The sequence below is a fragment of the Tamandua tetradactyla genome, chromosome 10, assembly GCF_023851605.1.
Source record: "Tamandua tetradactyla isolate mTamTet1 chromosome 10, mTamTet1.pri, whole genome shotgun sequence".
Taxonomy (NCBI): domain Eukaryota; kingdom Metazoa; phylum Chordata; class Mammalia; order Pilosa; family Myrmecophagidae; genus Tamandua; species Tamandua tetradactyla.
The window spans coordinates 26,012,480-26,026,662 of NC_135336.1; the positions used below are offsets into that span (position 1 = coordinate 26,012,480).

General features: G+C 36.3%; 1 protein-coding gene across 5 annotated transcripts in view; it reads left to right on the top strand.

The window, feature by feature from the left end:
* GSK3B (glycogen synthase kinase 3 beta) overlaps positions 1–14,183 on the top strand; it is a 283,540-nt gene that overhangs the window by 205,252 nt on the left and 64,105 nt on the right. The gene's annotated exons all lie outside the window — the stretch shown is intronic.

The window sequence follows — 14,183 nt, forward strand, 5'->3', positions numbered from 1 at the left end:
GCCCAGAATAAGAATGAGAACCTTTAATCCTGTATAGCTTAATGTAATGCCTGGATACATCCCAGAGTATAATAAGCAGATCATCATAAATATTGGAGAAGTTCCTGGAGAAATGAGAGAAAAATTATGGAACTATTAAACTTCACCACAGGGAAACTCCGGGTACTGTGCCAAACATTAGGGACACCCAAATCAATAGGCTAAGCCCTTGATCTTGAGGCTTGCTTTTGTGAAGCTTATGTATATAGTAGAGAAGCTTAGTTTACCTAACCTAAGGCTACCTAACCTAAGAGTTTCTTCTGGAGGACCTCTTTTGTTGCTCAGATGTGGCCAGTCTCTCTCTAAGCCCATCTCTGCAAGTGAAACCACTGCCCTCCCCTAATGTGACACATGGCATCCAAGGATGAAAGTCTTCCTGGCAGCATGGGAGATGACTCCAGCGATGAGCCTGGCCCTGACACCCTGGGATCAAGAATACCATCCTACAAAAAGGGGGAAAATCAGTGAGTGAGAGAGTTCAAATAGAGTTGAGAGCCTATATTGGAGGTCACTCTTACACATGTTTCAGTTAGATACTGCTACCTATCATAACTTTTTGATACCATTTCTGCCAATCCTAAAGAACACCTAGGGCATTATGTAAGATTTTACAAAGGTTCCATGTACTAGGGTAACTTCCCAAAACCTGCAACCTCCAGATGGTTCCCTGGACCATATAAGTCTTGAAATGCAGAGGAGCCAGCCCTTCCAGAATATCAGCTAGTTCCATCCCCCATCCCATATTATCCCATATTATTGGATAGCCCCTTCCAACATGAAAAAGTTAGAATGGGCATAGCCCAGATACCCCAGAGAGTGGGAGAAAGAGCAAAGATGATAGTAGTTATATAGAGAAGGGTTGGGTTTAACAGATGAGTATGTTTGCTGATTCATTATACTGTTATTTCTTTTAGCCTCCAGTACCTTAGAGCAGCTAGAAATAAAAACCTAAAATTATAGAATTGTAACCCATACCAAACTCTGAAATCTTTTCTACAACTAATTGTTGTGATGTGCTTTGAAATTTATTGCTTTTATGTATATGTTATTTAAAGAGACGGAGGAGTATAACAAAGAGGATAGGATTTAACAAATGTGTGTAACTGCTGAATCATTGTATTGATAATTTCTTTTGGTCTCCAGTATGCAGCTAGAAGAAAAAACAAAAAATCATGGAACTGTAACCCATATCAAACTTTAAAATCTATTCTATAACCACTTGTTAAAATGTACTTGGAAATTTACTATTTTTATATGTATGTTACATTTCACAATTAAAAAAAGTTAAAAAAAAAAAAAGAAAAAGGAAATTGAAGTGGGGAAAAAAAACACTCAAAATATCCCATACTCCTTATTTCCCCCATTATTTATTTATTTTTGTCATTTTTTAAAAATCATTTGTCCATACACTGGCTAAAGGGTGTGCCACACGAGATTTTCACAATCACGTGGTCTTACTGTAAAAGCCATAGTTATACATTCATCATAAAGAATCAAGGCTCTGGATTGCACTCCAACAGTTTCAGGTGTTTCCTTTTAGCTATTCTACTACACTAAAAACTAAAAAGGAATATCTATTTAATGCATAAGAATATCTTCCAGAATGATCTCTCATCTCTATTTGAAATCTCTTACCTTCTGAAACTTTATTTTGTTCCATGTGTCTTCCCCCTTTTGGTAAAAAAAAGACATTATCAGTCCCACTATGGCAGAGTCAGTCTCATCCTTGGGAGTCATCTCCCACCTAGAGGGGGTGGCATTGAATTTATTTGCAGAGTTGGTTTAGACAGAGAGACCACATCTGAGCAACAGAAGAGGTTCTCTGGGGGTGACTCTTAGGCATAGTTATAAGTAAGCTTAGGTACTCCTTTGTAGGAACAAATCTAAGGGCAAGCCCCAAGATCAAGGGCTTGAATTATTAAATTGGTAGTCCCTAATGTTCAAGAATGTTAGAAATTCCCCAGGTGGGCTAGTTTAATATTTCTACATTTTCCCCCTGTCCCTTAAGGGGACTTTGAAACTACTTTTTACTTTATGCCCAGGTTACTCTGGGATATATCAGGATACTACATTAACTTGTCAAAATAACAAGATCACATTCCATATTTAAGGTTCTATGTAATGATGTTTGAATAAACTTACCATACAGGTTAAATTAGATAGTATCGTACAAAAATATAAATTTTGTACCAAATAAACATATCTTCCTTTCTCACATAGAAGTTGAAGTTTTAAAACACAGTCAGTATCATCCTTTATCTTGTATTTTTATTTATCTTGGTGCTAGCCAGATTAGCTTCTTTCATATTTCTAACTGAAGTTTGAGCTCTTTTTTAATTACTTTAACATTTGCTGTATGGGGTAATGCTGATCTTCATACCTGCAGAACTTTAACTCTGAATCTCAGGTGTCACACAGATATCCAAAGTTCCAGAGAGTGACCAGGTTATTCACAGAGCTCTGCGTTTCAGAATTTAGAAATTATAGTTAAAATGCAGAAATGGATGTGACTGATGTAAAAGCTCATAATCTAGGAACCTTTATAAAAAGCCTCATTGAACATTCTGTACTCCTTAATCACTGATTGCTCAATCTCTCCCCACATTCTATCGCCTGATAACCTGTGCTCTAGAGTTTGCTCGTTATAGTTAGTCCAGATTAGTGAGACCTTAAAATATTTGTTTCTTCATTTCTGGCTTATTTCATTCAAAGTAATGTTCTCAAGGTTTATTCACCTCATTGTATGCCTCACAACTTGATTCCTTCTTGCAGCTGCTCAATATTCTATTGCATGTATACATCACAGTTTGTCCTTAACATTCATTAGTTCATCAATTCATGTACCCTTAGGCATCTTCAACTATTGCAATTTGTAAGCACTGCCACCATAAACACCAGTGTACAAATGTCCATTTGTGACCCTGCTTTCAGTTCTTTCAAGTATATACCTAATAATATATTTATATATTATACTTATCCTCCTGTGAGACCACCACACTGCTCTCCAGATGGGCTACACCATTCTACTTCCTACCAACAGGTAGGGAATAGGTACTTCTCTCTCTCCACATTTCCTCCAACACTTGTATCTTTCTATTTATTTTTTAAACAGTTTTATCCACACACCATGCAATCCATCCTAAGTAAACACTCAGTGACTCCCGGTATAGTCACATTGTTATGCATTCACCACCACAGTCTATATGAGAACATTTTCATTTCTTCCACAAAAAAAAGACAACTAAAAAAGAAAAAAAATTTTATAAAGGAGAAACAGTACCAAGAATCCCATACCTCTCCTTTATGTTTCCCTCTTATTGACATTTAGCTTTGATATATTGCCTTTGTTACAGATAATGGAAGCATGTTACAATGTTACTGTAAATTATAGACCCTAGTTTGCATTGATTGTATTTTTTTCATATATCATCTGTTCTTGTTTGCTAACTGCCAGAATGCAACATACCAGAAACTCAATGTCTTTTAAAAAGGGGAATTTATTAAGTTGCAGGTTAACAGTTTTTGGGCCTTGGAATTGTCCCAATTAAAGCAAGTCTATAGAAATATCCAATCTAAGGTATCTTAATTTAAGAAAGCCGATGAAGTTCAGGGTTTCTCTCTCAGGTGGAAAGGCATATGGTGAACACAGTCAGGGTTTCTCTCTTGGCTGGAAGGGCACATGGCATCATCTGCTAGCTTCCTCTCTACTCCCTGCGAGGCGTTTTCCTTCTTCATCTCTAAAAGTCACTGGCTGATGGACTCTGCTTTGTGGTTCTGTGGCATTCTCTGTTGAGGCTTTCTCGTGGTTCTGTCTTTCTTCTCTGCTTTCTCTGAATCTCCCGCTTTCTCCAAAATGTTTCTTCTTTTATAGGATTTCAGTAAACTAATCAAGACCCACCCAGTCCAGTTTATTACCCACGTTGATTGAGTCACATCTCCTTGGAGATAACCCGATCAAGTTTCCAACCTTTAGTGCTGAATAGAGATTAAAAGAAATGGTTGCTCCATGAGATTTCTTAGGATTAAATCATGGCTCTTCTGGGGTACATGAATCCTTTCAAATCAGCACATCATCCCATCTTCAACATCTTGGAAAGTTAGCATCTATTTGTTCCCCCTCATGTAAAACCATTCTTACATTTGTACGTTTTATCACCATCATTGTCCACTATAGGTTTTGCTGACTTATACAGTCTCAGTTTTTATCCTACATCTTTCCTTCCAGTCCTCATTCTGCCATACTCACACTCATCTTTGTCCATTATATTTTAAATGTTGTCTTATCTTTTTTTTTGCCCTTACTGATAATTTTTTCTACATTCTTCTCTAGTACCCTCTCCTGTCTTTTCCTGTCCACATGTAGTTGCTCCCTTTAGTATGGCCTATTGGGACCTTGATGTTGGACATTTAACCTTCATAACCGTGAGACAAAAAAATGCTTATTAAGACAACCCATTTTGTGATATTTGTCATAGCAGTCTGCCACACTAAGTTACCATGTTATTCTGCTCTTTCTCTCTCTTTCCATTTTCTCCCTTGAAAAATCTCATTGGGAGTCCTATAGAGTAGTTGGGGATAGCTGACTTTGAGTTTAAGCAAAAAATTCAGAGTATCAAATACTTTTCAGTAAAGGTTTAATTAAGCTACTAGAGCATTGTCTGTTCATTTGGAAAATGGTTTTTGGAATTACTTGGGAATTAGTAAGAAAAGTTAGTGTGGTTGTTGTCTCTGTTGCTTATTAAGTTTTATGTGTCTCTCAGCTGTCCGTGCCCATAATTTATAACATTTGTAACACAGGATTTTATGAATTGAGTAAACTTTTTCTCATTCCAGCTAACTTTCTTAATCTCATTGCTTGTCTTCTTGTAAGGTAGTACTCAGTACTTCGGCCAAAGCTTTTGCAGAATATTCAGAGTAAAAGTCAAGTATATTATCTTTAGAATAAGTTGAAATTATAAAACAGAATAGAATTGAAAATCATGAAATATCATTTAAACAAAAAGTATTTCAGTTTTTGAGGTTGATATCATGTACAGTAGTAGCAGATCAGCGTTTGTTATGACAGCCTCTGTATATTAAAATAACTCTGGATTTTCTCTCAAAACATTCTTAAAAGGAAGAATTTTATAGGCACATCTCAAATAATGAGATCTTTTTCCTTAAATTCTTTTTTCATTTAAACCTCAGGAAACAATCTGAGATGGTTATAGACACATGGTGAAAAATAAAACATCTTGGGTGAACCTCTCTCAGAAATATAATTACAGAAGTAATTTATATTCAATGCAGAAGGCTGAGAAAACATACACAGCCACACATATACAAAGAAGATACAATAGTCACTTCGTATTCTGGCACATCAAGAAAAATAACTTCTATTAAAATTTTCGTATATATTATTTTCTATGTATTATAGATATGTGTGTGTGTGTGTTTAAACCCACATCACCTTACTGTTCTGTAGTTGTGTTTTTTTTTTAATTAAACGTTAATTATGAATCCCACATGTAGAAATATTTTTTGACTAAATGATTTGGTTTTGTTTGTTTTTGTTTTTTGGGGGGGTGCATGGTTCGGGAATCGAACCCAGTGTCCTATATGAAAGATGGGCATTCTAACCACTGAACTACCCAAATAAGTGCTTTTTTAAAAAAATGACTGCATAGACTCCATTGTATGATTATATTCTGGTTTATGTAATTGATTTTGAGAAGAATATTGTTCCAGTAAAGTGATACTTTATTACCTTTGAAAAGTTTACATGATTTGTTTTCTCATTTAGAGATTTCATCATTAGCTTTCTTATATAAATGACAGATAATCTCCAAACTCCCAAAATGGAATGAAGTTCTGGACCCGGGAAAGCTATAAGTTTTACTAATAGTATACTCCACCCTCGCCTTCCAAATTTTCAAACATGAATTTCAAGAAAAGTCATTTTATGTTCAGAGTTCAATTTTGGATTAAAATATCATAAAACTAAGAAACAAACCATTTTGTGGAATTTTCCTAGGGGTAATACTTTGATTCATTCAAAAAATATTACTCATGCGCTTGTAATTATTTGACTTCTGTTTTCCAATGGAATAAATATAGTCACAAAATATTTATTGATTGTGTTAGGTGATTACATAATTTATTCTTATATTATTATTTAACTTTTTCGATGTTTATTATTGGCTAGAACAACAACTCTTCATAGCTTTTAAATCCTCGACCACAGTGGAAATCTGATAATAGTAATGGACTCTTTCACCCAGAAAAATGCATACATGCCAGAATTTTGTGTACAATTTCAGATCACTTGGGGACTTTCTGAAACCCATCCAGGAACCCCAGGTTAAATATCACTACAGTAGTATAGGACACTATGGTTTTACTTGATAGTAACTGCTGTCAGTAAATAGGTTTTACATGTATGATATGATGACAACATTTTGTAAATAAATGAATACGTAAAGGGGACCATTAAAATTATTTTTTTAATGTAACTTCTACTGCATTTACAAATGAACATTTTCCATAGACCAAAGAAAACATTACTTTATTATGGATCTCTACTAACTTATACTTGTTTAAATTTCTGTGTGCTTAAAAGTATGTGTACTCATGCATGGAGAAGTTGTTTCCTGACAACTTGACCCACTTTAGCTTTTAAGTGCAAATAATGACACCCATTTGAAATAATTACTTTCCTCAAAGTAAGCAATGTAAAATTATTTATTGTCTAACTTGATGGTATATATTTTATTTATGCAAAGGAACTTTTTCACTTAAATTGAAATTCCATGGTATTGTCACCTCAAAACTGTTTTACTGGTAGTTACATTTTAGGATCTGATTCAAATAATCATGCATGTGATTACTCTTCTTGGGATAAGATTCCTTGTACTTTGAACTACAGATTCTTCTGCACAATTGCATTTTTATTTCTTTTGTGTCTTTCCTTAATTTCAGAGCTCCAATGTAATACATTCTTTTTCTTTAGAGTAATCTATAAAATATGTAAAGGGACAATTTAAAGGTGAAACAGGAGCAAGAATCTGTCGGGTTGGCAGTATTCATATGGCTGTGATTTCAGGATCTGTTTTTATTAAGGAATCCCTGCTTCCTTGTGCAGCAAAAGGTTAATATTTTCTGAGAATAATTTTTTTCTAACTTTTTAAATTGTATAGTACAACAAAGCAAAGAAATAAAAAAACAATAGTTTTCAAAGCACTCTTCAAAAAGTGGTTACAGGATAGATCTCAGAGTTTGTCATGGTCTACCATATGACCCTCTCATATTTTTCCTTCTAGCTGCTTCAGAATATAGGAGGCTACAGGGCTTAGATACTTTCTTATCATCACAATTGACTTTTTTTCCTTCTTTTTTTGTAGAACGTATTTCAGACTTTGACGGGTTACAATTTCACAATTTTAGGTTTTTAATTCTAGCTGCTCTAAAATACTGAAGACTAAAAGAGATACCAATTTAATGATTCAGCATTCATATTTATTTAAGCCCTATCGTCTATATAAAATTCCACCATCACCTTTGATCTTTCCGTACCTCTCATTGGGGTTGTTTGGGCTATGGCAGTTCTAAATTTTTGATATTGGAAGGGTTTGTCACTAATATTGGCAGGGAGATGGAACTATCTGATGTTCTGAAGAGACTGGGCTAGGTTTCAGGACTTATTTGGACCAGGAACCTGTCTGGAAGTTGTGGGTTTCTGGAAAGTTGCTCTAGTGCCTGGAACCCTTGTGGAATCTTCTGTGTTGCCCTAGGTATTCTTTAGGATTGGCTGGAATGGTCCTGGTTAGGGGTTGGCAGGTTATGATGGGTAGCATGGTCTGCCTGAAACTTGTGTAAGAACAACCTCCAGAGTAGCCTTTTGACTCTGTTTGAACTCTCTCTGCCACTGGTACTTTATTAATTACACTTCTTTTCCCCCATTTGGTCAGGATGTAATTGTTGATCCCATAGTGCCAGGTCTGGATTCATCCCTGGGAGTCCTCTCCTACGTTGCCAGGGAGACTTTCATCCCTGGTTGTCATGTCCCACATAGAAGGGAAGGCAATGATAGAAATGAGTTTTTGTGGGTAGATTATGCCCTCAAGGCTCATCCATTTTGTCATATGCTTCAGGACGTCATTTTGTTTTACTACTGCATCATATTCCATCATATGCATATACCACATTTTCTCGTCTGTTAATGGGCATGTGGTTTGTTTCCATCTTTTGGTGATTGTGAATAATGCTGCTGTGAACATCGGTGTGCAAATGTGCAAATGTCTGTTGTGTCGTTTTCAGCTCATCTGGGTATAAACCAAGTGTCCCAGTTTTTCCACATCCTTTCCAACATTTTATAGTTTCCTGTTTAATAGCAGCCATTCTTATAGGTGTGAGGTGATATCTCATTGTAGTCTTGATATACATTTCCCTTAGAGCCAGTGAAAATGAGCATCTCTTTATGTGCTTTTGAGCATCGTATTTGCTCTTCAGAAAAATGCCTGTTCATAGCTTTAGCCCATTTTATAATTTGTTCTTTTGTTGTTGAGTTGTGTGATTTGTTTGTATATACAGCAAATCAAGCTTTTGTCTGATATGTGATTGCCATATATTTTCTCCCACTGAGTTGGCTACATCTCTGCCTTTTTGAAAAAGTCTTTTGAGGTGCAGAAGCATTTGGTTTTGAGGAGTTCCCATTTATCTATTTTTTCTTTTGTTGCTTAGGTGTAAAGTTTAGGAAGCTACCTCCTATTAGTAGGTCTTGAAGATGTTTCCCTACATTTTCTTTTAGAAGCTTTATGGTACTAGTTCTTATACTTAGGTGTTTGATCCACTTTGAGTTAATTTGTGTGTAGGGTATAAGATAGGGATCCTCTTTCATTCTACTGGCTATTGATATCTAGTTCTTCCATGGCCAATTATTGAAAAGACTATTTTGTCCCACTTCAGAGGATTTGGGGATCTTATTATCAGTTACAAGATCAGTTATCCATAGATTTAGTGATCTGTTTCTGTACTGTCGATTTAATTCCATTAGTCAGTGCTTCTGTCTTTGTGCCACTACCATGCTGTTTTGACCACTGTAGCTTTATAATAGGTTTTAAAGTCAGGGAGTGTTAATTTTCCCTCTTCATTCTTCTTTTTTAGGATGCTTGTAGCTATTCAGAGTCTCTTTCCCTTCCAGACGAATTTGGCAGTTAGCTTTTCCAAATCTTCAAAGTAGGTTTTTGGAATTTTGATTGGTACTGTGTTGAATCTCTAGATCAATTTGTGGAGACTTGAAATCTTAACTATAGTTAGTGTTCTTATCCATGAGCAGGGAATGTTTTTCCACCTATTTAGATCTCCACCTATTTAGATTTCTTTTAGCAGTGTTATGTCATTTTCTGTGTATAACTCTTTTACATCCCTAGTTAAGTTCTTTTCTAAGTACTTGACTTTTTTTAGTTGCTATTTGGAATGCAGTTTTGCTTAATGACTCCATGGTTTGGTCATTGCTTGTGTATAGAAATGTTGCTGATTTTTACACAATAATTTTGTATCCCACCACCTTGCTGAAGTTGTTAATTAGCTCAAGTAACTTTGCTGCAGATTTCTCAGGATCTTTCAAATATAGTATATCATCTGCAAATAATGAGAGTTTTACTTCTTCCTTTTCAATTTGAATGCCTTATATTTCTTTGTCCTGCTTGATTGCTCTAACTAGAACTTCTCATACAATATTGAATAATAGTGGTGACAGTGACAGTGGGCATCCTTGTCTTGTACCTGATCTTAGGGAAAAGGCTTTCAGTCTCTCTCCATTGAGTACGATTCTGGCTGTTAGTTTTTCATATATTCCCTTTTTTCATATTGAGGTAGTTAACCTTTGATTCCAACCTTTTGGAGTATTTTTATCAGAAAAGGATGCTTAATTTTGTCTAATGCTTTTTCAGCATCAATCAAGATGATCATGTGATTTTTCCCTTTTGATTTCTTAATGTGCTGTATTACATTAATTGATTTTCTTGTGTTGAACCATCCTTGCATTCCTGGTATAAACCCCACTTGGTCATTTGTCTAGTTCTTTTAATGTGCTGTTGGGTTTAATTGGCTGATATTTCATTCAGAATTTTTGCATCTGTATTCATTAGGGAGATTGGCTTGCAGTTGTCCTTTCTTATAGCATTTTTACCCAGTTTTGGAATTAATATGATATTAGCTTCATAAGATGAGTTAGGTAGAGTTCCTTTTTCCTCAATGTTTTAGAAAAGTTTGAACAGGATTGGTGTTAATTCTTTCTGGAATGTTTGATAAAATTCCCCTCTGATGCCATCTGGCCCTGGGCTTTTCTTTGTAGGAAGATTTTTGATGACTGATTGAATCTCTTTACTTGTGATTGGTTTGTTGAGATCTTCTATTTCTTTCTGAGTCGATGTAACTTGTTTGTTTGTCTCCAGGAATTTGTCCATTCATCTAAGTTGTCTAGTTTATTAGGGTATAGTTGTTCATAGTATCCTCTTAAGATTTCTTTTATTACTTCAGGGTCTATGGTAACACACCCTTTCTCATTTTTTATTTTGTTTATTTGCATCCTTTCTCTTTTTTTCTTTGTCAGTCTTGCTAGTGGCCCGTCAGTTTTACTAATTTTCTCAAAAGAACCAACTTTTAGTTTTACTGATTCTTTCTATTATTCTTTTGTTCTCCCATTCATTTATCTCTGCCTTAATCTTTTTTTCTTTTCTCCTATTTGCTTTGGGGTTAGTTTGCTGTTCTTTCTCAGGTTCCTTCAAGTTTATTGTTAAGTCCTCGATTTTTGCTCTTTCTTATTTTTTAATGTAGACCTTTAAAGTCATAAATTTCCCTCTCAGCACAGCCTTTGTAGCATCCCATAATTTCTGATAAGTTGTATTCTCATTTTCATTCATTTCCAAATAGCTACTGATTTCTATAGCAATTTCTTCTTTGACCCACTGGTTGTTTAAGAGTGTATTACTTAATTTCCATATATCTGTGAACGTACATATGTTCTCGCTCTTTGGTGGTTATTGAGATCCATCTTCATCCCATGTGATCAGAGAAAGTGCTTTGTATAATTTCAGTATTTTTCAATTTATAAAGACCTGTTTTGTGCCCCAGCATATGATCTGCCCTGGAGAATGTTCCATGAGCACTAGAGAGGAGTATATGGGGTGCAATGACCTATATATGTCTGTTAAGTCTAATTCATTTATCAAGTAGTACTTCTGTATTTCTTTGTTGATCTTCTGTCAGCTTGTTCTATCTATAGAGGAGAATGGTGTATTGAAGTCTTCTACTATTATTGTTGAAACATTTTATCATTCCCTTCAGTTTTGCCAATATCTGTCGCATGTAGTCTGTGACTCTTTGATGGGGAGCATAAACATTTATGATTGTTACATCTTCTTGGTGAATTGACCCTTTAATTAGTATATAGTGTCCTTCTTTGTCTCTTATGATGTCTTCACATTTAAAGTCTATTTTGTCTGATATTAGTATAGCTTTTCCTGCTTTCTTTTGATTACAACTTGCATGGAAGATCTTTTTTCTATCCTTTCACTTTCAGTCTAATTGTATCCTTGTGTCTAAGATGAGTCTCTTGTAAGCAGCATGTAGCTGGATTATGTTTCTTTATCCATTCTGCCAATTTGTATCTTTTAATTGTTAAGTTTATTTAGTCTGTTAACATTCAAAGTTATTACTGAAAAGGTGTTTCTTGATTCTGACAGTTTTTCTTTTTAATTTTATTTATCAGATCTCTATTTTCTTTTTCCTCTTTCTCTTTATATTATTTAATTACCCTTAGTGGTACTCTTCAATTCTGTGCCATCCTCCAGACCTTTCTCTCCTGTCTATTTTTTTCAGCTAGCAGAACTCCTTTTATTGTTTCTTGTAGGGCCATTCTCTTGCTGACAGATTCTTTCAGAACTTCTTTATCTCTGAAAACTTTAATCTCTCCCTTAAGTTTGAAGGAGAATTTGGCTTGGTACAGTATTCTTGACTGCAAGTCTTCTTCTTTCAGGATCTTGAATATATCATACCATTACCTTCTTACCTTCAGGGTGCTAGGGTGCTTCTGAACTCAGTCTTATTTGATTCCCCTTGTATGTAGTAGATAGTTTTTCTCTTGCCACTTTCAGGATTTTGTGTTTCTCTTCAACGTTTGACAGACTGATTAGTATGTGACTTGGGAAGGCCTATTTGATTTATTCTGTTTAGAGTTCTTTGGGTTTCTTTGACTTGTATGTTTATGTCCTTTATGAGGGTTGGAAAGTTTTCTTCCATTATATCCTCAACTATTCTTCCTAGCCCTTTAATCCTCTCTTCTCCTTCTGGTATAACAATACTTCTTATATTTGTGTGCTTTGTTTTGTCTGTCATTTCCCTGAGTTCCCATTCAGTTGTTTCCATCTATTTTTGCTATTTACTGTTTTAAGTCTTCAAAGTCAATTATCCTGTCCTCTATATTACCTATTCTTTCTTCTGTCTCTTTAAATCTCGTATTGTGTGCCTCTAGTATGTTTTTTATTTGGTCAATAGAGTCTTTAATCTCTGTGATTTCTCCTATTTTTGTATTCTTTCAAATTCCTCTTTATGTTCTTCGACTGTCTTCTTGATCTCCTTTATACCATTTGCGATCTCACATTTTATTAAGGAGAGTTGTATGAACATCTTTGATTAGTTGTTCCAACGTCTATGTCTCTGGTGTTTTAATTTGGTCATTAGGCAGGCTGTATCTGTCTACATTGTGAAATGCTTAGTGATCTTCTGCTGTCTTTGTCGCATGTAAATATCTTGATTGATTTATTTTAGGAGTTGATTTCTTTCAGTAGTCTAATGCCTTGTGTTTGTGGGATGGTTGGACAGCAGGGAGCAGGGCATTGGGAGGAGCATTGAGTACGGTGATTTGTTTCAGGGCAGATATGGGCATAGGTTAGGGATGTTCCCCTGATGTTTGTGAACGTGGGCACCTGTTGTCCAGGGAAGATGTGACTGTGCTGGTATACCAGTTGGGGGTTATAACCCTGGTGTGCAGTGGTCTAAAGTATGGGGCCCTTTGTGCGTATACGTAAAGCTGTGGCAGCAGGTTGGTATTATGCTTTCATGCATGGAGGGCAGATGTGACCCAGCTGCGCAGGTTAGCACTTTTCTCAGAGTTGGGAAGTGAGGCTGAGGATTGTGCGCATGCACGGTTCCAGAATTGCTATAAAGTGCAGTTCCCAGAGCTGAATGAGGTGATTGGGGGCCTTGCGCATGCGTGGGCCTGAGAGTGCCGTAAACGGATACACTGAGCTCAGGGAGGGTGGGATTAGGCTGTGAGACACTATGGGCAGGAGGGCGGGGGTGGCCTAGGTTTGGAGGTTAGTGCCCGCAACCTTTATGTACTGGCAAAAGTGTGCAGGGAACAGGGATGGGGAGGTAGTGCTCAGGAGAGGTGGGTTGGGCTGCACTTGGGGTGGGGATATGGGGGGCAGATACGTGCACTGGGGACTGGTGAGGTGGGGGTACCTGGAGTGTGGGGAATGGGAGCGGTTGAGGTTGTTCAGGTGCATGGTGTGTGGGTGAGTTGCCAGTCACGGGGCTGCGTTGGTGATGGTAGTGCATCCAAGAAATGTGGCCTGGCTTACTTCCTAGTCCTGTGTTCCCATCTGTGCACTCTCATGGGCTCCGTGCCTCCATGCCAGGCTCCGACCCTTTGCCTCTCAGTTCCTCAGCCTTTGCAACAAGGCTGCTGCATGTGGTGCAGAAGGCTCTGCCAGGTCAGCCGCACTCCCAAGAATAATTATTTTTTAATAGTTGGGAAGTAGGAAAAATATCAATCAACATTGGAACCTTTAGAGAGTTTGTATAAGTATACTGAATGCTATTTCATATTTATAACAAACTTTTATTAATACATAGATTAAATGGAAAACATAACATAATCTTGGCTTGCTACAAATGCTACAAATTACTGTAATATTTATAATTCTCAGAGGAAGCAATACATGAGTGACGTGTACATAAAATTTTAATGTGTCTTGAAAGAAAGAGGTTGTGAATTTTTTTTTATAGTGAGTTTTTCAACCCAAGAGTGTCTGATCCTGTGCTTTCTATTTTCTGTTCCTCCTTCATCAAAGAAACCACTTTGACTGAGATATACCTGAGAA